The following is a 24,844-nucleotide window of genomic DNA, read 5'->3' as shown; positions in this document are numbered from 1 at the left end:
TAACATTGATTTGATGAAATCTTTTAAAATACAACTCGGAAAGGAAAAAGCAGTGGGTTTTTTAAAATGGTTTATAATTCAGGCTACACAAACAAATATAAAAGATGTTTCTGTGAATCGTTATGGGATGAGTGCTGCTTTCACTCTGTAAACTATGCTGCCACTGAACTGCCACTCCATAAACTGTGTTAGTAGTTCAGGGTATCATTCCCCCCCACCCCACCCTAAATTGGGTTAAAAAATGTTTGCCTCTCCACAATAATTCCACACTGAATTAAGTGACTTCTTAACAGTCAATGCTGTCAATATGCAACATTGCATATATTATATAAATGAGTATATAAACATTTTGAACTTTTTAAAGTGTTACCCTGTGTTTTCTTAAAGGCTCAGGGCAGGTTTTAGCACATCAAAATGAATAAATGAGATCCACTCATAGAAAAAGAAAATAAAGCCCAACTTTCCCCAAAAGAACCATATTCCTTTAAAAGCAGATGCCTGAAGGAAAATCAGGCCATATCTTTTTGTTTCCTTTACACCCACTGCTCACCCTCAGTCCCATGAAGTGCAGGCTTTTTAAAAGAAGCACCACTTTTCAGTTAAATAACCAGTGCCACTATAGCATAAGGATGAAATACACCCGGAGTTCAACTAGGCACATCTCCTGCTTAAGACAAGATTCCTTATGCAACATATTGCGGCATTAATCCACGACCCTCACATATTATATCATGATTATAATAACTCAGCCAACCTAAGATATTGGCGTGGGAGTGGGAAATGGAACAAAGTGCCTACTGGCAGGGATGCCAAGCTAGAATGGAGATGGCATAGTGGGTCAGAAGGTCAAAAAGTTGGGAAGGATCAGAAAAGCTAATGAAAACAGATCAGAGAGGATCAAGACATATACAGATTCAGGGAGACAGACCAACAGGAAAGATCACAGGTAACAAACATGTGTGTTCAGGTGCACCCTCAAGATGAGGCATAGCCACGGAGTCTTTCCTATTTGCTTGTACAGGGACCACTGGGAGATTGGAGTCAAAGAAAGAAAGGAAGCCCAAATAGTTTCAGCGGACCTTGCATTCCAAAAGAAAGTTGGGCTGAGGAGTGATCCTGGATTGTGGCTGATATCCAGAGCAGCATTCCAAGGATTCAGAAGTAGCTATGACCTCACAAAGATAGGCTGCTCTTAGCTCAGCCGGAATCATACTGAACAGCAGAGCATGTATGGGAGGGGGAAGAGACTAAGGGAGCGATATTTGCTGACCTCCCCTGCTTCCAGAAGTGCTCTTTAACTTACAGAAATATGTTCTTGAGGGTTTCATGGCAAAATAGGCCCCAAAGCCTGACTGGCCTGTCTGCCCCTGGACTAGCTCTTGTTTGAGCTATCTGGTTTATTTTACTCTGGAGAGTGGCTAACATCCACAACAAGTTCTTCTGTGTTATATATAGGCTTTGCAGTCCTGCTTCTGTTCTGGTATCTTCTTGAAGCAGGTTCAACCAATACAAAGTGTCCGCGTCTCCTCCTGGAAACTCCCTCAAAGGCTGACTCAAGACACTCTCTTTTCCTCAGTCCCTTTCTCTGCTTGCCATGTTGAAACCACTGTGGTGATTCCACATCACTTTGTGGAATCACTGTGGGCCACATCACTTTCTGCCTCTCTTGTGCCTTGTCTCTCAGATTCTGTTAGCTCCTAGCTGAACTCCAGCTGCCAGCTCCAACTGCTCTCTCAGTCTTGGACCAATAGCAGCCTTTCAGAATACACATAGCCACACCTCTTAGCAACTATAACCATTTCAATAGCAAGTTGCTAGGCTCCCAAAATAGGGCGTAGCAGGTCAGACAGTATAATGATATAAAGTAACCTATTATTATTATTTATTATTATTCATTTTATTTAACAGTTTATTTTACAGTTTACTCTGAGGCTCAACAATTACCTTTACCTCAGAAAACATTTTTAAAAACTGATTCTCCACAGACTTTCATAGATTTTTTTTTAAAGTAATGTTTAACTGAGCTTTTGGCTCTCAGTTCTGTTTTCTATACTTCCCTGCATCTTAAACAAAATAGCATTGTTGAAATGCAATAAAAACACGCACTTGTGTCAAAGTTCTTTTGCAGTGATTTTCAAAAACAACAATACAGCTGGTCTCGATAGGTAACTCTATAATACCACCTGCTGCTCCGTATAAATGGAGGAGTTTTCTTTTGGTAGCAGCAGCTGGTGCTGAAAATAAGTGGTGTGACTGCAGGTAACAATCTTCTCATTTTCCTTTACAGTGTGATTATATTTCCCATGTTAAAAAAAATTGGATATCTGTGATGAAAGGTGGAGAATTTAATTTTAGACCAAGGAGGTATGTTTTGGCCTAGCAAGAATTCTGCTACTCAACATTGTCTCAGGTTTATACCAACCAACCAACTAGCTGCTATTTTATAATTTCTCCCAACTTTCTGCACATAGAATTTGTATTTAAGTTCTTCAGAATTTCTCGAATTCTCAAACTCTTCTAGCTATTGGTGGAAGCCTGTATGCTAAAAGCCATAAATATCCCAATTTATTAGTGCTTATATGTATATTTCCTGCATTAAACTTGCAGGACATCAGCCTTCACCCACAATTTTACCTTTTTGGAGGGCTTTTTAAAAGCCCTCATAAAATGCCATTTCCACAACATTTTGTGATAGGGTGTCCATCATCATCATTCATGTTCCATCACAGCCCTAGCCAGGGATCAACTGCTCATACAAGGCACTCAAGTCCAGTGTCTCTGACTAAAGCCATGATGTACTGAACAGTAACAGGACACAACAGTTTAGTCCTTCCTTGGTGTTTTCTGATTATTCTGGGCTGTTCAGTGTTTGAATGACTCCTTGTGCCTTTCTAGTCCACAGGCAGTTCCTCTGCAGCTCTAAACAGCACCTTATTTTCACAGGCCTATTTAATCTATCTGTTTCCGCTTTACTTGCTTGGGACATTCTGGTAAACCCTGGATAATCATTAGTATTACCAAATGCGATAGATTTGTACATTTTGACACAATGAACCATGAGGTATTACAATATGTTTTTTAAAGTCAATTTAATTCTAAATATGATAACTCACAGCAGTGCTCTTGCTCAGAGATCTACTCAATGGACAGATTTCCCCTCATACCTTTCTGGATTAGAAACACTGATTGTATCCCTACGTTATCTTGAAATAGTAATGTTTGATAGGATGTGAATAACTTTATCAATATAAAACCTACACAGACATGAAAACTTCTCTCTTCTCACTTAACAGCAACCACAAGCCATACTTCAATCAAACTCCTATTATGAGTTTGATTGAACATTTACATTTATGTATCCATTTTGTATTTACATATATGTAAATATATTCATTTACATATAGTCAAATTATCAGTAAACAGCCTCATTCAGTACAACATGTTAAATTACTGACATACTGGAACAGTAGAGAAAAACAACTTAAAATCCACGAGTGAGTGGAGACAGTTACTAAACAGTGTAACTGGAAAAGCAGTGGCTGTGTCTTACTTTGTCAAAACTCACCTCCCCCCCGCCTTTTTTTTTTTTTTTTTGCAATTGCCACTAATTGCTGAAACAGTCAAGACCATGTTTAAAGCACCAGCTGCAAAACTTATAATTATAATGCCATCCAATGTAAGATGGAAAAAAAATTATTCCAGGCAAACATTAAATGATAAACAGATAATAGCTTAATGATCTGATATGTCTAAATGGCATGACCAAACAGTATAAATTGTTTGTGCATTCTCACTCAGCTCATAGTACTATTAAGAGTGGTTTAAAAATATATTTCAACTAGATACAAATTTGAGAAGCCTTCTAAAAATGGGCTCTGGATTACACTATGTTTGTTATCCCTTCTTGTTTCCTCTCTGCACATGATTCTTACCAGTTGAAAGGAAAAAGCCAAAATTTTGTTGCAATGATTTACTTCCAAGAAAAATTCTCCAGAGTATGAAGCTATGATGCAACTACAGCTGGTGAAAGAATAAAGCAAATCATTTGTTTTATACAATTTTCCCAAAATAAATCACTAGCTGAATAAAATTTTCCATTACTCAGCCGTCTAGTTGCAACAAAACAGATAATTACTGAATTTTTGTGCATTTTCATTCAACAACATTAGTCTATCAATAGTCCATTCATATTGTTCACCTAGGATCTAGTGCCCTATTTGCATTTGCCTCAAAGCAAGTAGAATCTATGAGCAATAATTGGTGAGTGGGATCATATACATACTTCCCTAGCAGACTTGTCCTGCTTTACATCCACATACACTGAAATAATGTTGGGATGGCATCAATGAGTACATAACCAATAAAACTGTCATGAGCCTGATCTGTGCAATCTGCATTATATTTGCACTATGCCCATTTTGAGAATTGCATGGATCATGCCTACACATATTGAACTCTGTACAAGTAGATTTCATTGCAACATTACATACAGTAGGCCTAGAGGTGAGGAGCAGACCCAGTAGGAACCACACACATGAGTGTAACAGATTCTGTAATTCTCACTCATTTAGCTATCCTTTTTATTGTTAAAAAGTGGTACATGAATATTGATAAATCATCATCATCAAACTGCCAAATGTAACTTAGCATGATCCAGACTCTTGCACGCAACATCCGTACTTCTTGTCTAATGATGTATCTCGCCTATCAAACAGCTCTTCCAAGTTTAGCACCAACTTGACATATGTGACTGAATGTTTTATTTCACATCTCAATTCATTTCACATCTCAAAACAAACAAAAACCTTAATCCATTATTGTTTACAGTATACTAGCTGACATTCTGACTAATTAAGCATGCTCATAAGGAGGCAGTGTGGGGGCTATGCCAGGAACCCTTGTGCAACTCCTCCAGTCATGCACACTGTTGTGCAAGAGCCCTTAAGAGTCCAGAGTGCTCCTTATACTCCAGAAGTGCTTTGTGGGACGGGAGACACACTGCTGACCCTCAGTGATGTGTTTCTGATCTTAAAGAGCCCTTCCAGAATGCGGGGAACACCCCAGACTCTGTGGCGCAACAATGTGTGTGTGCAAAGAGCCCCTGGTGACGCAGTGGTAAAACTGCCGCACTGTAACCAGAAGGTTACAAGTTCGATCCTGACCAGGGGCTCAAGGTTGACTCAGCCTTCCATCCTTCCGAGGTCGGTAAAATGAGTACCCAGAATGTTGGGGGCAATATGCTAAATCATTGTAAACCGCTTAGAGAGCTCCGGCTATAGAGCGGTATATAAATGTAAGTGCTAAGTGCTATTGCTATTGCAACGTTCAGGGGGACTAAGTGTTTCTCAACCTTTTTGGAGTCAAGGACCACTAAATTCCTCATGCAGAGTTTCAAGGACTGCTACATTCTTCATGCGCAGTTTCCCAGACCAGCAGCTAGTAAAGGGGTTTCAAGTTTCAGTCTATCTATCTATCTATCTATCTATCTATCTATCTATCTATCAGACTTCTATACTGCCCAAAACTTACATCTCTGGGCAGTTTACAATTAAAATAATATAAGCATTAAAATCATTAAATTTGGAATCTTTTGCAAACATGGAATATTAGGGGTTCTCAAGCTTGGGTCCCCAGATGTTGGTGGACTTAAACTCCCATAACCCCTAACCACAATGGCATTTGGCCATTATGGCTGGGGATTATGGGAGTTGAAGTCCACCAATATCTGGGGACCCAAGCTTGAGAACCCCTGAATCTAAAAGCCTGGATGAACAAATATGTCTCCAGTATGTCTTCAGTACGTGCGGGGTGGGGGTGCTTGTGATTACTCAATGGAGAGGGGATGTTGGGCCATTAGAAAAATTCAAAAACTACGAAACCAGCATACAAGCAAGCTTTTGAATTCCCCAAAACTCTTCATCAGGCTGGATATCAAGCAAAGCAAAAAGGAGGTGAGGAGAGGAGAGCTGGGCAAGTAGTCAGTAGAGCCCAAAGTCTACAGTTTAACCCTCTCTTGATGGAGGTGGAGTTTTAGCCGGAGTTGTGTAGTCGTAGGGCCGGATCCAGACCACGTTAGTCAGGACCACCCACTGAAATTAATGTAGTCATCTCTCATTTGTGTCAATGCTGCTTGGTCATGATCATCTGGCTTGATCTGGATCCTGCTCTTAATTGTGCACTTTGTGAGGTGGACCTAATAAAACCCGTGCAGCTCCTCCAAAACTGCTTAAAAACAGTTATGTAGCAGGCGCTGGGAATTTTTTTTTTTAATGGTGAAAGAAAACGTGAAGAAGAGCAGTGGGGACCTGGTGTTAAAGGGAAGGGGGCAATTCTGAGATGGTGGGGGGCGCAGGGTGCTGTAGTGGTGGATGGCTCATCTTCCTTGCTGGGGAGACGAGGCACTGCTCAGGGTGGGCGAGGCAATGGTGCACCGGACCACGCTCGGAAGGTTGCCTGGGTCCAAGAATTGCTGCCGCTGTTCTTGCGCACCAGAGTGTAGCAGGTGTTTCCCCATTCTCTCTCTCGCAATGCATGCTTCTGTGCCCCCTCCCAACTCTCCTGCGTGCACCAATCACACTAGCCTGACTTTGGGGCCATGCAGCTCATGTGGTCCCACATGCTGCCCATGCGTCGCTGAGAGGCAAGCCAAGGCAGCCCTCCTCCCTCCCTCCCTCCACTGCTCAGCCCTCACTGCGGCGTGATCTCAGCCAGAGGTTGTCTCCCCTGCCCAGTGAGGTCATAAAAGAGACTGCCGGCTTCCACCGGCGGTGCAGACCAGGGGGTTATATGGGGCCGAGGGACCACAACGCCCCACCAGTGCAAAAGGGAAACGGCGTTCCCTCTCAAGTTCCCATGGCCGCAACAGGCAGCTGGTTTTAAATCGGTTGGGATCGGGCACAAACCACGCTGGGCATCAAATCCCCAGGATCACTTCATTCCAGTGCCATTCATCCAATGACCCTTTTGCATGAATGCACAAAATAGTCTCTTGCCTCTCCCCTTCACTCCCTCTCCACACCGCCTCCCTCTGCCACTTAGTCTTCCTTGGTACGTGTGCTTGCTCCCCCTCCCCGAGGAAGGTCCACTTGCACTCCCTTTCTGTAAAGCCCAAGCCAAGGCGGCCCTCCTCCCTCCCTCCACCGCTTAGCCCTCACCATGGCATGATCCCAGCCAGAGGTTCCACCCCCTGGCGAGGTCACAAAGGGGACCGCCGTCTTCCACCGGCGGTGCAGACCAGGTGGTTACAGGGGGCCAAGGGACCACAACACCCCACCGATGCAAGAGGGAAACAGGGTTTCCTCTCAAGGTGCCTCGGCCACAACAGGCAGCTGGGTTTCAATCAATCAACCTTTGGCTGCAAATAATGAGCATGCAAGAACCAGCAGCCCTTCAAGTGGTGCCCACTGCCATACCTTTTCCTCGATGCCCCCATGCTGCATACAGTTTGAAGTTGTAAAGATAAAGATAGCTGTAGGAAGATCTCGGCAGCACGTGGAGGCAAGGCGGAAGCAGGGTCCCGTGCCGCCATGATACTCCTCCTCTCCCTCTTCCGTGCTATGTGCAAAATTGAGGAAGTGAGTGCCTTGACTGCAGTTGTTGGGGGGGGTGGTGGTTTGACTCCCAGTCAGGGACCAGCACTCAACCCTTCGGGGACCAGCAGCGGTCCAGGGACCGGTGGTTGAGAAACTATGGACTAGAGGAGTTCTATGAGGCCTCATGGCATGTCCCCAGTCGTTCCTTATGTATATGCTTCATTAGAATGACAGCCATTGCTGTAACAATGATTTCTCTTTAACTTGCCACAGGATTAGATATATGTATATATTTAAAAATGCACAAAAACCCACAAAGCCAAGCCTGACACTTGAAGCACAACCACCCACTTTAAGACCATTAGTAAAGTACTGAACAATAGTAGACTTTTTAAGGACAATTTCTAGTGGATTGCATTTGTATTTTTCTTTCTGCTTCTCTCAATAGCAGGCAGTAGTGAATGACAAATTCTTCAATTTAAGTGGGCTGGTTGCCCATTTGACTCTTTTAAAAAATACACACTTGATTGTGCATTGAGAGGTCAGCAACACTGAACATTGGCAGGTGTAATAACAATGACAGACTCTTTGTTAACAGAAATGCAAACAAGAAGTTGTCTGGAGGACATTCGGGACATTGCCCAGCTTCTTATGGCAGCAAATGATTGACAGTGGTGACATCATTTTGAGGGCAAGTGTCCGGACATTTACCAATGCTTCAAAGAGCTACCGAATAAAAAGGGGCTGTAAGCAGCACCTCAATGGAACTGATTATTCAGCTGATCCCAGAAAATACAACACACTGTATGTGAAAAGCAATTTTCCTTGTATAATAAATACCAAATGTGTGTAAACAGGGTGTGCCAACTGAATCTCAACTCCTGTTTTGTTATTAAACTACATGAACTAACTTGCTATCTCATCCTTTATGAACATGGAAGTTGTTACACTGTTCCAGAGACAAACTGCATGGGAAATACTCACTTTACTGACAGGCAGTCTCACTTTTAACCTTGAACTTGGAAGGGGAGGTGGTATTCTTTTTTATTTTTAAAAAGCTACATCCCGGATCAGTAAAGTTTGCTTTTTAGGTGCTAAGCAAATACTTACTTCTCTCCAGTCAGTGGTTTTTACAAGACAATTTACTTATGTGTTAATAGCCTGCTGGGTGGTGGGAGAATCTCTCCTTTGATCAAAGGGAGAAATGCTGGTTTTACTTTACATTCTGTCTCTCTTTCTCTCTCTGTCTCTCAACTGGGCAATAGCTGGAGGGATACATTTCAGGACTTTCCTTTTATTTCCAGTATTTTGTTACTTATTGCATGCTACCACCCATGGCATCAAGGCTAAAACCAAACACTCTTTGTGGTGCACCCACATGACAGGCTTCAAAATGGAAACAATATTTAAGTTAAACCTGCAAGATCAGATTTTCCAAACTCTTGCAACACGGGCAGCTTTTGAAAACTTCAAAATAAGATCAAAGTTTGACGGACAAGTTGAAGTCTTAGCAATGAAGAAACGTGGGCGTTTTTGTTGGTTTTTTTAAGCCCATTACTTTAGCTAAACTGAGTGCATAGGTAAAATATAACTGAAGAATAATTATGAAGCTCCCAGTAGTGAGCGTTTATTGAAGTGTGTGTGTGTGTGTGTGTGTGTGTGTGTGTGTTTGCTTTCAGCTAGTTGTCATCTCTTTGTAGGTTTAATTATTTTATCTTATGATGGTTATCTTAATGGTAGGGCGAAGGCTCATGTTGGGATAGGCAGTGGCACTCCCTAAGACCACAGAATCCTTCCAGTGTGGTGTGCTGGAGGAAGTCTCACACAAGGACTTACATGCTCAAGTGATGATATAGGCAATGCATTTATTTACTGTGTAGTTGCTGCCATGCTCATCACCACTGTGGGACAACATATTGGAGGCGGAGTGGGGGGAGCTTTCCCCCAGTCACATAATGGAAGCAGTAGCATTTAAGCACATGGTGCTTCCAGAGGCCATTGCTTTCAGATAATTTGATGTATTTAAAGATCATGGCCCACAGAATTTACTACTGCAGTGCAACGTATGTGGGGGCTGAATGCAGTGCCTGGTTGCAGTTTTTGGAGAACTGACTGTGAAGGAAAGAAGAACAGACTGTGAAGAACTGACTGTTCTGTGAAGTTCTGTGAAGAACTGACTGTGAAGGAGAGTACCAGTTCTGTTTCTGGGGTGGGTTGTGCTTGCAGGGGGAGAAGTGAGGCTATAGAGGGTTGCATGGTCCATACTGCTCTCCTAGGGCAATCAGCAACATCCATCCTATACCTGGTGGTAGTAGCAGTACTACTACTACTATGAAGAAAGCTGGGAGATGTCTGAAAAATAAGTGGAGGAACTCAGGATGAGTCTGAGCAAACAGAGGTTAGAGCTCACTATCGAGCCTATTCTGTGCAGTGATGGAGCAGAAGAAAACTCCTGACTCCGCCCCAGCTCCAGTCCAACATTAGTTCATCTCAGTGTCATCCAGTGAGGCTTTTCCAGGTGGTGTGTGGCTTCTTGAAATCTCTCCCCAGGCAAGATGTATTAGAACCCTTGGTAGCATGCTGTGATGCATTTGCACAGTACTTTGAGGGTAAAGTCGCTCACATTCACCATGAGTCGGACTCTACAGCTTATGCAGTGTCATTGAGAGAGGTGTCCAGCGTAACACCTGGTCCAGTTTTGCTGGAGACGTTTCAATTATTGTTGCCCAAGGATGTGCACATAGTGTTTAGTCAAGTTCAGCAGTGCATGTTTGACCCTTGGCTTATTAAAATCTAGTAGGGATGGAATTTTTAGCTGGGTCCAGCAGATTCTAAATGCCTCATTGAGCAAGGGAGTGGTCCCACCTCCATTGAAGGAAGCTATTATTCAACCACTCCTAAAGAAATGCAGTCTGGACCCAGAGGATGTAAACATCTATTGACCTGTGGCCAATATTCCCTTCCTTTGTAAAGTTCTTCAGCATGTAGTGGCCGACCAGCTCCAGACACTCTTGGAGGAAACAAATTATCTAGATCCATTTCAATCAGGCTTCAGGCCTGGCTGTGAAACAGAAACTGCTTTGGTCACCCTGTGGGATGACCTGTGCAGAGAGAGAAACAGAGGGAGTGCAATCTTGTTAATTCTCCTGGATATCTCAGCAGCTTTTGATACCATTGACCATTGTATCCTTTTAAGTAGGCTGGCCGAGTTGGATGTGGGAGGCATTGCTTGGAAGGGGTTCCGCTCCTACCTTGAGGCTCTTTTCCAAACGGTGGTGCTATGGAACTACTGTTTTATCTCTTAGCAGTTATGCTATGGAGTTCTGCAAGGTTCCATTCTGTCATGGTGGACAGCTCGTTGAAAATATCGACTCAATGTGCAGCAGCTGTGAAAAAGGCCAATTCCATGCTAGGGATCATTAGGAAGGGGATTAAAAATAAAACTACTAATATTATAATACCCTTATACAAAACTATGTTGCGGCCAAACTTGGAGTACTGCATACAATTCTGGTCACCACATCTAAAGAAGGACATTGTAGAACTGGAAAAGGTGCAGAAGAAGGCAATCAAGATGATCAGGGGCCTAGAGCACCTTCCTTATGAGGCACAGCTACAACATCTGGGGCTTTTTAGTTTAGAAAAAAGACAGCTGCGGGGAGACATGATAGAGATCTATAAAATCATGCATGGTGTGGAGAAAGTGGAGAAAGAGAAAATTTTCTCCCTCTCACACAACACTAGAACCAGTGGTCATCCCATGAAATTGATTGCCAGGAAATTCAGGACCAACAAACAGAAGTACTTTTTCATACAACACATAATCAACGTGGAATTCTCTGCTACAAGATGTGGTGACAGCCAACAACCTGGAAGGCTTTAAGAGGGGTTTGGATAACTTCATGGAGGAGAGGTCTATCATCGGCTACTAGTTGGAGGGCTATAGGCCACCTCCAGACTCAGAGGCAGGATGCCTCTGAGTACTAGTTTCAGGGGTGTAACAGCAAGAGAGAGGGCATGCCCTCAACTCCTGCCTGTAGGCTCCCAGTGGCATCTGGTGGGCCACTGTGTGAAACAGGATGCTGGACTAGATGGGCCACGGGCCTTATCCAGCAGGGCTGTTCTTATGTTCCTTTATGCTGTTTAACATCTATATGAAACCGCTGGGAGAGGTTATCCAGAGATTTGACCTAAGGTGTCATCAGTATGTGGATGACACACCATTTAATCTCTCTTTTTCATCAGATACAACTCGGTGATTGTCCTGAAATCAGTGCCTGCATGCAGTAATGGACTGGATGAGGGCGAACAAGTTGAGACTCAATCCAGACAAGACAGAAGTACTGTTGGTCAGTGGTTCCTCTGTCCAGGTGAATGATGTTCAGCCTGTTCTAGATGGGGTTTCTCTCCCCCAAAGGTCCAGGTTCACAGTCTGGGGTGCTCATCGATCCAGCACTGTCACTAGGCTCAAGTGATCTCTGTGGTTTGGAGCGCCTTTTATCAGCTTAGGCTGATACACCAACCGTGACCTTAACTGGATAGAGATGGCTTGGCCACAGTTACTCATACTCTGGTAACCTCTCACTTAGATTACTACAATGTGTTGTATGTGTGGCTGCCTTTGAAAATGGTCCGGAAACTGCAGCTGGTAAAAAATAGGGTTGAAAGATTACTAACTAGGACTGGACATTTTGATCATATTATGCCAGTGCTTTGTCAGCTGCACTGGCTCCCGGTCAGTTTCCAGGCCCAATTCAAAGTGCTGGTTTTAACCTTTAAAGCCCTAAATGGCTTGGGACGGGGTTACCTGAGAGAGAGCGTCTTGCCCCAGATGTCCCAACTTGGACCTTAAGATCATCTTCAGAGGCCTTGCTTCAAGTGCCCCTACCAAACAAGGTGAGAAGGCCTTTCCAGTGGTTTCCCCCCATTTATGGAATAGCCTCCCCAGTGAGGTTTGCCTGGCTTCATCAGTTTGTTCTTTTAGATGCCAGGTTAAGACCTTTTTCTTCCCTCAGGCCTTTTAAATTTTGATTTTTTTAAATTTGATTTTTAAAACTGACAATTTAAAGTTTTTTTAATAGTTTTGTATTTTGAGTGTGTGCTGTGATTTCATGTGTTATGTGTTCTTGCTTGATGTTTTAATGCTGTGTTGTGAGCTGCCCAGAAAACAATTTGTTATGAGGTGGCTAACAAATAAAGTTTAGTAGTAGTAGTAGTAGCACTTGACTACTACCTGGAGAGTTAACTGCTCTTCAGGAACAGAGCCTGTACCACCTCAATCATTCCCAAGTGATATTCTCCAGGAATTGAAGGGGAGTTCTGTCCCCACTCCCACCCCCCATTCCCATTGCCACTTGGTGGTATTCAGCACCTCCCAACATGTACTGCCATTGTTACCACTGAAATGGATAAAAAGGCAGACCCCAAATACACTGAAACAAATAGAATCAGTGGAATATTTATAAAGAGCCCAGACTTGAGATACACGCCTGTTCTACGTGATGAGCATACCCATAAGCACAGCAGCTAGAATAGCTTCTAAATAATGATAAATGTCACTGAAAGCGCCAGAAGCATCTTCTTCAACAGACTGAATTGAAATTCCAACTGGAGAGTCCTGCAATGAGCCAGGAAATGTTGTCCAAAAAATCTTCACAAAATATGTAAGGTTGTGAATTTACCAGCTGTTCTCGCTTGGCAGCCTCAGCAACTGAAGTGGTAGAATTGTGAAGCTTTAGGGAACTACAGAAACTCATAAAACCTTAGTAAATCCTTGTAAAGTAAAAATTTAAGATCTGCAAGAAGAAATAATTCTTTAATTCACTTCCATTGGGATTTGCCACCTAACAAATAAGTTACTGGTTTTAAAGATCTTTGTGCAATGAAATGGGTCAATTCCAACTTCTGTTCCATCAGACAAGGTTTGAGTCCTATAATTAAAGACGTCCAGGGCCAGGGCTTTTTTTTTTTTTTTTTTGCTAAATATTAAGCGGAGATACAATGGTGGTGTCTCCTTTATTGATTATCTCTCCAATATAATCTATCATCTCGAATATCCAAGGGCAACATTTGAGAAGGGGAGAAATTTCAACAGAAGGGGCAATATTCACAGCAATGTCCAAATGCCCACTCTTTAATTTAAGACTTTGGGGAAGGGGGATAGCAAAGTAGTGGCTGACATAATGGAGAAAAATACTCAAAGTAGTTGGGCAATGCCTAACGTGAACTTTTGATTTCAATGGGACTACTTCAAGAAATTTTCCTCATCATGTAGGCCAAAGTTTTTAGAGAACATTTGTTGTGACAATTTTTTGATCATAATGAGTGAAGTTCAACCTATCTTTTATTTTTTGAGCAAAGGTACAGTGCTTTTGGCGTGTTTACCTAGCATACAGATCATTTCAACTGTGTATAACAAGTCAGAGTTTAAAACCAGAGAGTTGGCCAGTGACATAAATGCTTTTGAGGAATTCTATTCATGCCCTCTCTAAATGGTGTCTTGCCAAACTCTATGGATTGTATAATGGATTGTATGATTTCCATTAAAATTGCATTGGTTTCTAAACTTGTTGAAACACATTCAAATCCGTAACGTGCATAAGTAGTCTTAGAGGAACATCTATTTTTTCTGAGTTTCATTTGTACTATTTGTACTGTCTTACCACTGCTACTGGCAATTTCTCACTTCATTTACCAGCCTCAAATATTTTGATGCATATCCATTTCACTTCACAGTCACATTTATCATAATGTTGGTGCCTCAAGGCTGTATAAATAATTAGTAATACTAGTCAAGAGCTGGCATACAGGCTAAGGGATGAAACTACAAATCAAGAATCCAAATTTTGCCTCTGCCACAAACTCACTAAGTAGTGTTAGCAAATTATTTTCTCTCAGTGCCTCCCTCTCAATTCCTCCCGTCTCAAATATGGAAATAACTACACTGACCTACCTAACAGGTTGTCAGTTTGTTACAAGGATTACAAGATAATGCATGCGAAGCACTCTGAAAATGTGAAGTGTCATATAATTCTAATAATAAAAAATAAATAAATAATGTGCATTATACTGTGAGAATATAGAATATACTTTGTGAATATATTCACAAAGCCAGGATAGTGCAGTGGGTAGGGTTGGACTAAGACCAGGAAAACCCCAGTTCAAATCCCCATTCAACCATGAAACTCACTGGGTGACTCTGGGCCAGTCATGTATCTCTCAGCCTAACTTACCTCACAGGGTGGTTGTGAGGATAAACAATTGATAAACTTGATTGTTAGGGGTTTAACTCAAGCCCCTTTTGTTTCAAATCTGTTTCCAAAAACAATGTCTCACTGTGATGCATTCAATGTGTCCTTTGCTGATAAAATCTCTCAAATTTGGGCTGATCTGGACTCCATTATTTCTGCAGGGCCAGTTAGGGAGGTGTCCAACAATTCCTCTTGCAAAAATATATTGGATCAATTTCAGTTTGTGACTCCTGAGGATGTGGACAAGCTGCTTGGAGTGGTTTGGCCTACCAGCTGTTCTTTGGATCCTTGCCCAACATGGCTGATTTCATCTTGCAAAGAGGTTGTTGAAGCTGGGCTAGTTGATATTAATACCTCACTGAGGGAGGGCAGGATGCTTCCTTGTTTGAAGGAGGTGGTGGTTAGACCCAGTGGGACACCTAGGTAAAACTGGTGCCTGGACCACCCCAATCACGAGGCCCCCATGCATTTTTTGGGGGGCTCCTGCTGCCACCCCACGCCTGCCACGCCATGCCGCCAAAAGTTACTTTATTTTTAGCCACCAATGTGCGCAGTCAGGGGTGGGGGTAGAGGTGAGCCGAGCAAGGCCACCCTGCCCTGTGGTGGTGGCAGCAGGTGGAGTGGCCGCTGCTCCTGCCTTTCTGGCCCTGCAGCCCTTGAAAATTGTGAGGCGCTCCAGCGCACCTGCTCAGAAAGGGGTGCCCACCATGAGACACGGGGAGGCCTGCTTGGCTCACCCCCCACCCCCACACATTGGCAGCTTAAAATAAGGAAACTTTTGGCAGTTTGGCATGGCATGGCAGGCACAGGGTGGCGGGAGGAGGGCCCCCGGACCTTGGAGGCCATGGGCCAGGTCATTAAGGTCTGGGGGTTAGAGCCACTCTTAAGAAGCTCACTTTGGATCCCCTGGTGATGGATAATTATAGGCCAGTCTTCAACCTCCCATGGTTGGGTAAGATGATTGAGAGGGTGATGGTTGACCAGCTCCAAGCGGTCTTGGAGGAAACTGATTATATAGGCCAATTCCAAATTGACTTTAGGGTGGGCTATGGGGTTGAGATGGCCTTGGTCAGCCTGGCAGGTGACCTTTGCCAGGGAATTGACAGAGGGAGTGTGATTCTGTTGGTTCTTTTGGATCTCTCAGCGGCTTTCGATACCATCAAACCTTCTGGATCACCTGAGGGATTTGACGATAGGAGGTACTGCTTTACAGTGGTTCTGCTCTTATGTCTCCGGTAGATTTCAGATGGTGGTGCTTGGTGACAGTTGCTCTTTAAAATGGGAGCTACTATATGGAGTCTCTCGGGGCTCCATTCTGTCATCAGTGCTTTTTAACGTCTACATGAAACCATACTGGGTGAGATCATCAGGGTGCTGTGTGCTATCAATATGCTGTGCATGTGTGCTGTGTGCTATCAATATGTGCTGTGTGCTATCAATATGCTGATGACACCCAAATCTTTTTCTCCTTGTCATCAATATCAGGAAATGGCAATAGACCCTTAAATGCCTGTCTACTGGCATAATGGGCAAGATGAGGGATAATAAATTGAAGCTGAATCTAAGCAAGATGGAGGTACTCATTGTTGGGGTCGTAATATTTTTTAAGACAGGATGGAACTTCCTGTTCTGGTTGGAGTTACACTCCCCTACAAAGAACAGGTTTGTAGCTTGGTGCACCAGCTGGTAGCATCCAGGCTGGACTACTGCAATGCACTCTATGTAGGGCTACCTTTGTATTTAGGTCAGAAACATCAGTTTGTTAAAAATGTGGCAGCCAGATTGGTCTCTGGGGTACCCCAGAGAGACTGCATTATGCCTGTTCTTAATAGTTGCACAGCTGATATGTTTCCAGACAATGTACAAAGTGCTGGTTATTACCTTTAAAGCCCTGAATGACTTAGGTCCAGGTTACCTGAGAGAGCATACAAAACCTTTCTCTACAAAATCCCCACTGCTCATTGAGATCACCAGGAGGGGTCCATCTTCAGGTGCCACCATCTGGTGGTGACCTGGGATTGGGCCTTCTCAGTTGTTACCCCCTGGGTTGTGCAATGAGCTCTGCATGGATATAAGTTGATTATCTTCCTTGGAGGCCTTCAGGAGTGCCTTAAAGACCCACGGCCTGGCTTTTAATGATATCTAGTTTTAATTTTAATCTGGTTTGATTTTTTTTTTAATGGTTTTGTTACATGTTTTTTATTTTAATGTAAACTGCCCTGAGCCACTTCAGGAAAGGTCGTATACTGAACAAAGAAACAATCATAACCATGTACACCACTCTGGATTCCTTGGAGGAAGAGTGGGATATACATGGAAAAATAAATTGACTTCAATTCTGTTATAAATGGAAATGAATATCCTGAGAAATGTCCCCTCTCATATGAACCTACTCATTCTTAAAGATCTTCACTGTAGGCTCTGCTTTCCGTGCCCTGGTCTTTAAGTGTGGCTGGGGATCAGCTGGAATTGACCCTTTCCCACAGTGGCACCAAAGTTCTAGAACGCCCTCCTGGGGTGAGTGTATTTTGTCCCTTCACTAGAGGCCTTCTGGCCCAAATAAATGTGTTATTTCAGAAGCACTTGGGACCCTCTGACCTACTGTACCCAGAGCTTTTGTTTTGTTTTGTGTTGTTAACTATCTTGTTGCTCTACCATTTCTCTGTTTACTAACTAGCTGACTTCATACCTTTAAATCAGGCCTGCTCAACTTCGGCCCTCCTGCAGATGTTGGCCTACAATTCCCATAATTCCTGGCTGTTGGCTGCTGTGGCTGAGAATTATGGGAGTTGTAGTCCAAAAACAGCTGGGGGGCCTAAGTTGAGCAGGCCTGCTTTAAATGATGTAATTGCTTTTTTATGTTAAGTGTTTTGAGGTACTTCAGCATGAAAAGGTACTTCAGCATGAAAAAATACATTTAAATAAATAAAATAAATTGGCAGCTACCATAATTTCTAGAGCTTGGAGAACCCACACTCAAGATGTTTGTACTCCACAAACTTAAAAAGCTGAACACTTTAAAAATGATTAAAATCAAAGGATGGGCTGCGCTCCTTGAATGTCCACACATTTAATGCTATAATCATTTAGGAATATCATGTGAAATTTCAGATATTTCTGTCCAGTCATTCTTAATGTATTAATATTTTTGAGTTTCCCATTGATTCCTATGGGGGAATTATTATTTAAGACATTCTGGTGCAGTGCCTCCTAATGGCAGCCTGTGTTCATTGAACACATTTGCTCAATTGTAGCTCTGCCCCTGATTGTACACATGGCCTGATGTGTACAACAGGCAGAGACAGGCACGTGGCTACCATGGAGCATGGAGGGATTAGCATCTTCAGGTTGCTGCCACCCCAAGCACTTCTAGAGGCTGCCAAAGTCTCACTCCCCACTTTTACTCACCCCTCCGGAAGACCGCCAGACACTAGTCCTCCCCCATAGTTGCTAGTGACAAGGCAGGTGTGCTGCCCTTCTGCAGCTTCCAGTCAGCACTTTGTTTATGTGCTGTTTGGGTGGGGTGCATTCGGAGCGAGGCAGAGCAAGAATGCACCCAGCCCAAATGGTGCATGAATGAAGCACCAACTGCAAGTGGCAGAAGGACAGCATGGCCCTTCTTGCCACTAGTGGCCATGCTCCCTGCATATGATGTCATACACACGGGATGTAGCTGGTGTGCACTGGCATGTACACACAAACCAATACAGGGGAGGTGCCACTAGTAGGACTCTGTTCTTTGGCTGCCGGTGAGCTCCCTATGACTCTGGGCAGAGAGACTATGATTTTCAAATTCTGATGATTGCCAATAGGTCCCCAAAAGGCAGCAGACTTGAAATTATTCCTGTTGGATCTGTTGAAAAAGAAAAGGCGACAGTTGGCTATCAAATTAGGAACATAGGAAGCTGCTATATACTGAGTCAGACCATTGGTCCATCTAGCTCAGTACTGTCTGCACAGACTGGCAGTGGCTTCTCCAAGGTTGCAGGCACTGGTCCATTAGCTCAGTATTGTCTGCACAGACTGGCAGCGGCTTCTCCAAGGTTGCAGGCAGGAATCTCTCTCAGTCCTATCTTGGAAATGCTGCCAGGGAGGGAACTTGGAACCTTCTGCTCTTCCCAGAGTGGCTCCATTCCCTAAGGGGAATATCTTAAAGTGCTCACACATCAAGTCTCCCATTCATAGGCAACCAGAGAAGACCCTGCTTAGCTAAGGGGACAAGTCATGCTTGCTACCACAAGACCAGCTCTCCTCTTAATTAAATCTGCCAACTAACTGTTGCACACAGAAAGTACAAGAAAGATTCAGGTCCTATTCATACAGATTCATACATATTAATACAGATTCATATTCATTCATGTGATTCATACAGCATGTATGCAGTGTATTTGAAATATATTTACAATTAATCTGTTATTCTTTAAAATATGAAAATCAGTCCTCAACATGAGCCAAAAACCAGAGATTGCCATATCTCAAGCTTTGGTTTTAAAACCTCAGTTCTGATAGCTTCAGCATTTCTCAAATATGCCATACAGGTGGAACTCATTATCTGCGGGGATTCCGTTTTGCCCTAAAACCACAGATAGCGAAACTGCGGATAATGAGACACTGAGTGAATGGGAATTGGGGGGTTAGGTTCCTAGAAGAGAAAAAAGGCTGGAAAACAGCTTTAAAGGGCTGAAATAATTGGAATAAAGTGTTGTGCCATGCTCCACAGGCCTCCAACTGTCCAGGAATGCCCCCCTCCAACTCTCTATTTCAGAAATTTAGCTTGAAAAATAATGTTCAATTTTTTTTAACAGAAGAGCCACAAGATGGCTCCTTTAAGCAAAATGGTGGCCAGAAATGACCTCAAAAGAATCACAGATACGTGATATTATTAACCCCTTTGAAACTGTATACCGAGGTCAGGTCTCCATTGCCTGATCATGGAGATCAAAAATCGCGGGTGTCAGGCCATGTGTAACGAGGTCCACCTGTATAATCCATAGAAGTATGTTTATTAGAAGTTCAAATTTTGAACACACAAATATTGTAAATACATTTTTGTAAGTTGTGCAACAAGAGATATGATGGTGCACATTTTTTAAAATCTGAAAAGCTTGGTAGTTTTGCTGGTATACAAATGTATGAATAAAGTCCCCCCCTCTCTCTCTCCCTCCCTCCATTTGTTTACCTCTGATCTCTGATGCACAATACTGGTTAATAATGAGAAAGGGGAAAGGAATGTTGTTTTATGCCTACACATTTCAGGTGTGTCAAGTTTGTTATGTATCTGACAAGATGAAACCAGTAGTGTTACCTTGCTGTAACACTGTCTTCTCTTACATTCAATCTATTGGAGCTGCTCAAAATCCAAAACGGATTGTGAGCAGCTCCAAAAGGATCTCTCCAAACTGGGGGAGTGGGCGACAAAATGGAAAATGCAGTTCAATGTTAGCAAGTGTAAAGTGATGCACATTGGGACAAAAAACCCCAACTTCAAGTATATGCTGATAGGATCTGAGCTGTCGGTGACAGACCAGGAGAGGGATCTTGGGGTCATGGTGGACAGCTCGTTGAAAGTGTCGACTCAATGTGTGGCAGCTGTGAAAAAGGCCAATTCCATGCTAGGGATCATTAGGAAGGGGATTGAAAATAAAACGGCTAACATTATAATGCCCTTATACAAAACTATGGTGCAACCACACTTGGAGTACTGTGTACAATTCTGGTCACCACATCTTAAAAAGGACATTGTTGAACTAGAGAAGGTACAGAAGAGGGCAACCAAGATGATCAGGGGCCTAGAGCACCTTTCTTATGAGGCAAGACTACAACACCTGTGGCTTTTTAGTTTAGAAGAAAGACGACTGCGGGGAAACATGATAGAGGTCTATAAAATCATGCATGGTGTGGAGAAAGTGGAGAGTGAGAAATTCTTTTCCCTCTCACACAATACTAGAACCAGGGGTCACTTCATGAAATTGATTGCCAGGAGGTCTAGGACCAACAAACGGAAGTACCTTTTCACACAACGCGTGATCCACTTGTGGAACTCTCTGCCACAGGAGGTGGTGACAGCCAACAACCTGGATTGCTTTAAGAGGGGTTTGGATGACTTCATGGAGGAGAGGTCTATCAATGGCTACTAGTCGGAGGGCTGTGGGCCACCTCCAGCCTCAAAGGCAGGATGCCTCTGAGTACCAGTTGCAGGGGAGTAATGGCAGGAGAGAGGGCACACCCTCAACTCCTGTCTGTGGCTTCCAGCGGCATCTGGTGGGCCACTGTGCGAAACAGGATGCTGGACTAGATGGGCCTTGGGCCTTATCCAGCAGGGCTGTTCTTATGTTCTTATTATATTAATTCTCCTGGGTTTGCCTTGGAATGTGCATCCCAGCACCCAGCTGATTGGCTGGGCAGTGGAGGTACCTCATTGGCTGAGACACACCCAGAAGAATTAGCCTGCCAGGCGGCCGTGGAGGCGAGGCGAGGCGGTGGCGGGCCCAGCTGTGGTGGTTGCGGCGGCCTGGCCGCGGAGGCAAGGCAAGGCGGGCCACGGAGGCGAGGCGAGGCAGCGGCAGGCCCAGCCACAGCGGCGGCACCTCGGCCACCACGGCAGCACTCAGCCTGGCATGGGCCCGGCCAGAGACTGGGGTGGGGTGGAGAAGTAACCGGCCCCAAAGAGTGCACAGATGCTCTTGTGGGGGTCAGCTAGTCTAATATAAGAGAAGATGCAAGGCAACTCTGCTGCTTTCAGTTTCTTAGATACATAGGGCAACATCTAGACCAGGCCTGCTCAACTTTGGGCCCCCAGCTGTTTTTTAAATACAACCCCCATAATCCCCAGCCACAGTGGCCAATAGCCATGGATTATGGGAGTCGAAGGCCAACAACTGCAGGACAGCCAAAGCTGAGCAGCCCTGATCTAGTCTTAGCCATGACTAAGTCCCATTGAAATTAATTGGGTTTAAGTTAGTAATAACTAACATGTTTCAACTATTTCAGTGGTACCTAGTTATTATCAACTTAGTACGGATCTTGCTGATGGATTCTACTATGCTTACTGATAAAAGTATTCATAGCTCAATGAGACTACTCTACCTGATTTCAGCTCCCAACGTAAGAGTATGAATTCCAGTCTCAAGCTTTTCTCCTGTGTACCCATGACACTTGCCTTATTGAAAATCTGTCCCTAAGTGACCCAATGGCAGTCAGGGTTTCCAAAAACCTAAGCTATAATTTTCTGCCTGAACAGAAGCCATTTTGAAATTACTGGATACTTGGAAATCTGGCCTCATCTGTACAGTCTATCAACATGAGTGAAGATTACTGAATGTGCTCCAAAGAAAATATGTCTAATCATAGCAATAGAGCATACACCAAAAAAAGGAAAGCTGCAACTCTCCAAAAGTTTTATCAATCCAATGTGAAAACCTGACTGATTTAATTTTCCAACTAAAGTTGGAAAGTAGGTGGTTTATATGCATAAACAAGAGATGAGAACTACTGCTAAATTTGAACTCCAAATACAAATGGGATGAGATTCAAATCACCACTCCAGACCAAAAATCAATATTCTGGGGCCCAAGTGGCCACATTGATAGAAGCTTTATAAAAATAATACATTCTCATCCAAATATTGGCCAACATGCTGAGCAATGGAACATTGACATGTCTGACCTGCCAGGACTGCTGTGCTCATGAAAAGGCAGCCCCAGAAGTGTTGCGGAAGTGGGCAATTCCACAAGGACGTGAAATAACACACAGGCACTTGTGTCACACTATTTCCATTGTTTCCAGTGGAAGTAGCACCACGGAAGCGCCTGTGCACTATTCTGGGGCACTGAGGAACTACCTGCCTTCACAACACCTCTGGGGCTGCCTTTCACATGCGCAGCACTCTCAGAGAGTTAGGCATGCTGGCATGCCATTTTAGGTTGTGTGAATGACTTTATAGTCTATAAGAGACTTCTAAAGTTTTACTCTGCTTCAGAAACAAAACTATTCATTTCAGCAACTCTTTAGAGTCCTGCTTAACATAGGCTTGTGCCAGCAGCAAACAATATAGGGTAAATGGGAAACACCCTTTGTAATCACAAAGATTTCCATAGTAGGGATTTGCACAAAGCATTCTTCTCAAACATGCAATCACATCAGAGTACAAGGTGAATGGAAGAAGAAAAGCAGCAGTTAATTCCACCACATCCTGAGATTCAAGACATTCCTGGAGGCAAACCACTGCTGCTGTTGCATCAAGCTATATCAAAACAAGGAAATAAAATAGCACTGACAGAAGAATATATATCACAGAGCTTAGCATTTATATTTGCAAATTCCTCTCCCTAACTTGCAAATAGCTAGAAAGGCCAGTTCTTGGGGTGGGGTGGGGTGGGGGGGAGGAGAGAGAGAGAGAGAGAGAGAGAGAGAGAGAGAGAGAGAGAGAGAGAGAGAGAGAGAGAACCAACACAAATATCAGCCATGCATTTTATGACTTGCTCACTTCTAAAATTAATAATAGTTCTGGCACTTTCCCAAGTATTCAAAGTGCTTCACATATATTATTAATCTATTCAGATGTTACAGTAAGTGCCCAAGGTACAGAAACAACTGACAACTGCAAGGGCACGATGACAGCCCCATATAATATGGTGAATGTCCAATATGATGCATATACATTAGTGAATACAAAGAATGTGTGCCATAATAAATCTTTGCAGCCACAACAGGTTAACATGGCTGCTCCTCTGGAATTTGACACTAATCCATGTTGATAGTAATCATTAGGTAGAGAATCACAGAGCTGGAGGGGGGTGGTCTTCTAAGCCATCTAGTCCACCCACAACACCCCTCGCAATGCAGGAAATCCAGAGCTAGAAGTTCACCAAAAGATAGTTGTAGAGCTCCTGTTTGAAGACGTCCAGAGATGGAGAGCCCACTGCTCCTCTCTGGTTACATTATTGAACTGCTCATACCGTTGGGAAGTTTCTGAAAGTTTTCAGCCAAAATCTGTTGTCTGTAACTTACACCTATTCTATCTATCCTTACCCTTTGGGGCACTAGAAAACAAGCCTTTGCCCTCTTCTAAGTGATAGCCTTTTCAGTATTTGAAGAGTGCTGTCATGTCTGCCCTCAGACATTTCTTCTCCAGGCTAAACATAATCAATTCCATTGACCTATAGTGACTTGGAAACTATAGTTCCACTGATGCAGCATAAAATGGCATTAGCTTTTTTTGCAGCTACATCTCACCACTGACTCATCTAGCTTGGAAAAAGTGTGACAGGAATATGCAGATAACAGAAGGGTGGTTTTTAAATTACTGGGTCACAGAGGTAGGGAGTTAGTTTAGCACCCATTCTAATGGTGTCTCCAGATACATGCCTTCAATTTATCTCAAAAATGTAATAAATAATAAATAAATATAACTGAAAGGTTAGGAACATAGGAAGCCGCCATATACCGAATCAGACCATTGGTCCAACTAGCTCAGTATTGTCTACACAGACTACAGCAGAGGCTTCTCCACGGATACAGGCAGGAGTCTCTCTCAGCCCTATCTTGGAGATGCCAGGGAGAGAACTTGAAACCTTCTGAAAGCAAGCATGCAGATGTTCTTCTCAGAGTGGCTCCATCCCCTAAGGGGAATATCTTACAATGTTCACACATGTAGTCTCCCATACATATGCAACCAGGGAAGACCCTGCTTAGCAAATGGGACATGAGTTACTATCACAAGACCAGCTCTGCTCACATTTGGATCCAGGTTCACATTAATCTGGATGCAAAAATTTAAAATGCTTGGGGATGAGGGCAAAACGTGCCCCTTCACACATCCGTGTGTGCCCTGACCCTTACATGGATACCATAGAGAGCACATAGAGACAGAAGGTCCTGTAAAAAACAGAACCACTGTCAATCAGTGTCAACAATACTGAACTGAATAAACCAGTGGTCTGCCTCAGTATAAAGCCGCTTCATATGTTCCTATATGTCCAGTTCAGAGTTCTGAACTCAAAACAAATGTGTCAGCAACCCTAAAAGAGTATTTATTAATATGTAATTTACTGCACTGCTACA

The 24,844-nt window shown here is 43.4% G+C and overlaps 1 protein-coding gene across 25 annotated transcripts in view; it reads right to left on the bottom strand.

Annotated features, from left to right (window-relative positions):
• ERC2 (ELKS/RAB6-interacting/CAST family member 2) overlaps positions 1-24,844 on the bottom strand; it is a 1,070,068-nt gene that overhangs the window by 169,503 nt on the left and 875,721 nt on the right. The window contains exon 22 of one of the 25 annotated variants that reach the window (XM_053296293.1): positions 18,477-18,635. The exons of the other annotated variants lie outside the window; for them this stretch is intronic. The gene's annotated coding sequence lies outside the window, so the exon portion shown is untranslated. Of the gene's footprint in view, positions 1-18,476; positions 18,636-24,844 lie in introns of those variants that run through there. 25 annotated transcript variants of the gene reach the window in all.

The sequence above is a fragment of the Hemicordylus capensis genome, chromosome 2 (assembly GCF_027244095.1).
Source record: "Hemicordylus capensis ecotype Gifberg chromosome 2, rHemCap1.1.pri, whole genome shotgun sequence".
NCBI lineage: Eukaryota > Metazoa > Chordata > Lepidosauria > Squamata > Cordylidae > Hemicordylus > Hemicordylus capensis.
The sequence above is the reverse complement of the archived record's forward strand: the minus strand, read 5'-3'. Positions and strand labels throughout refer to the sequence as shown.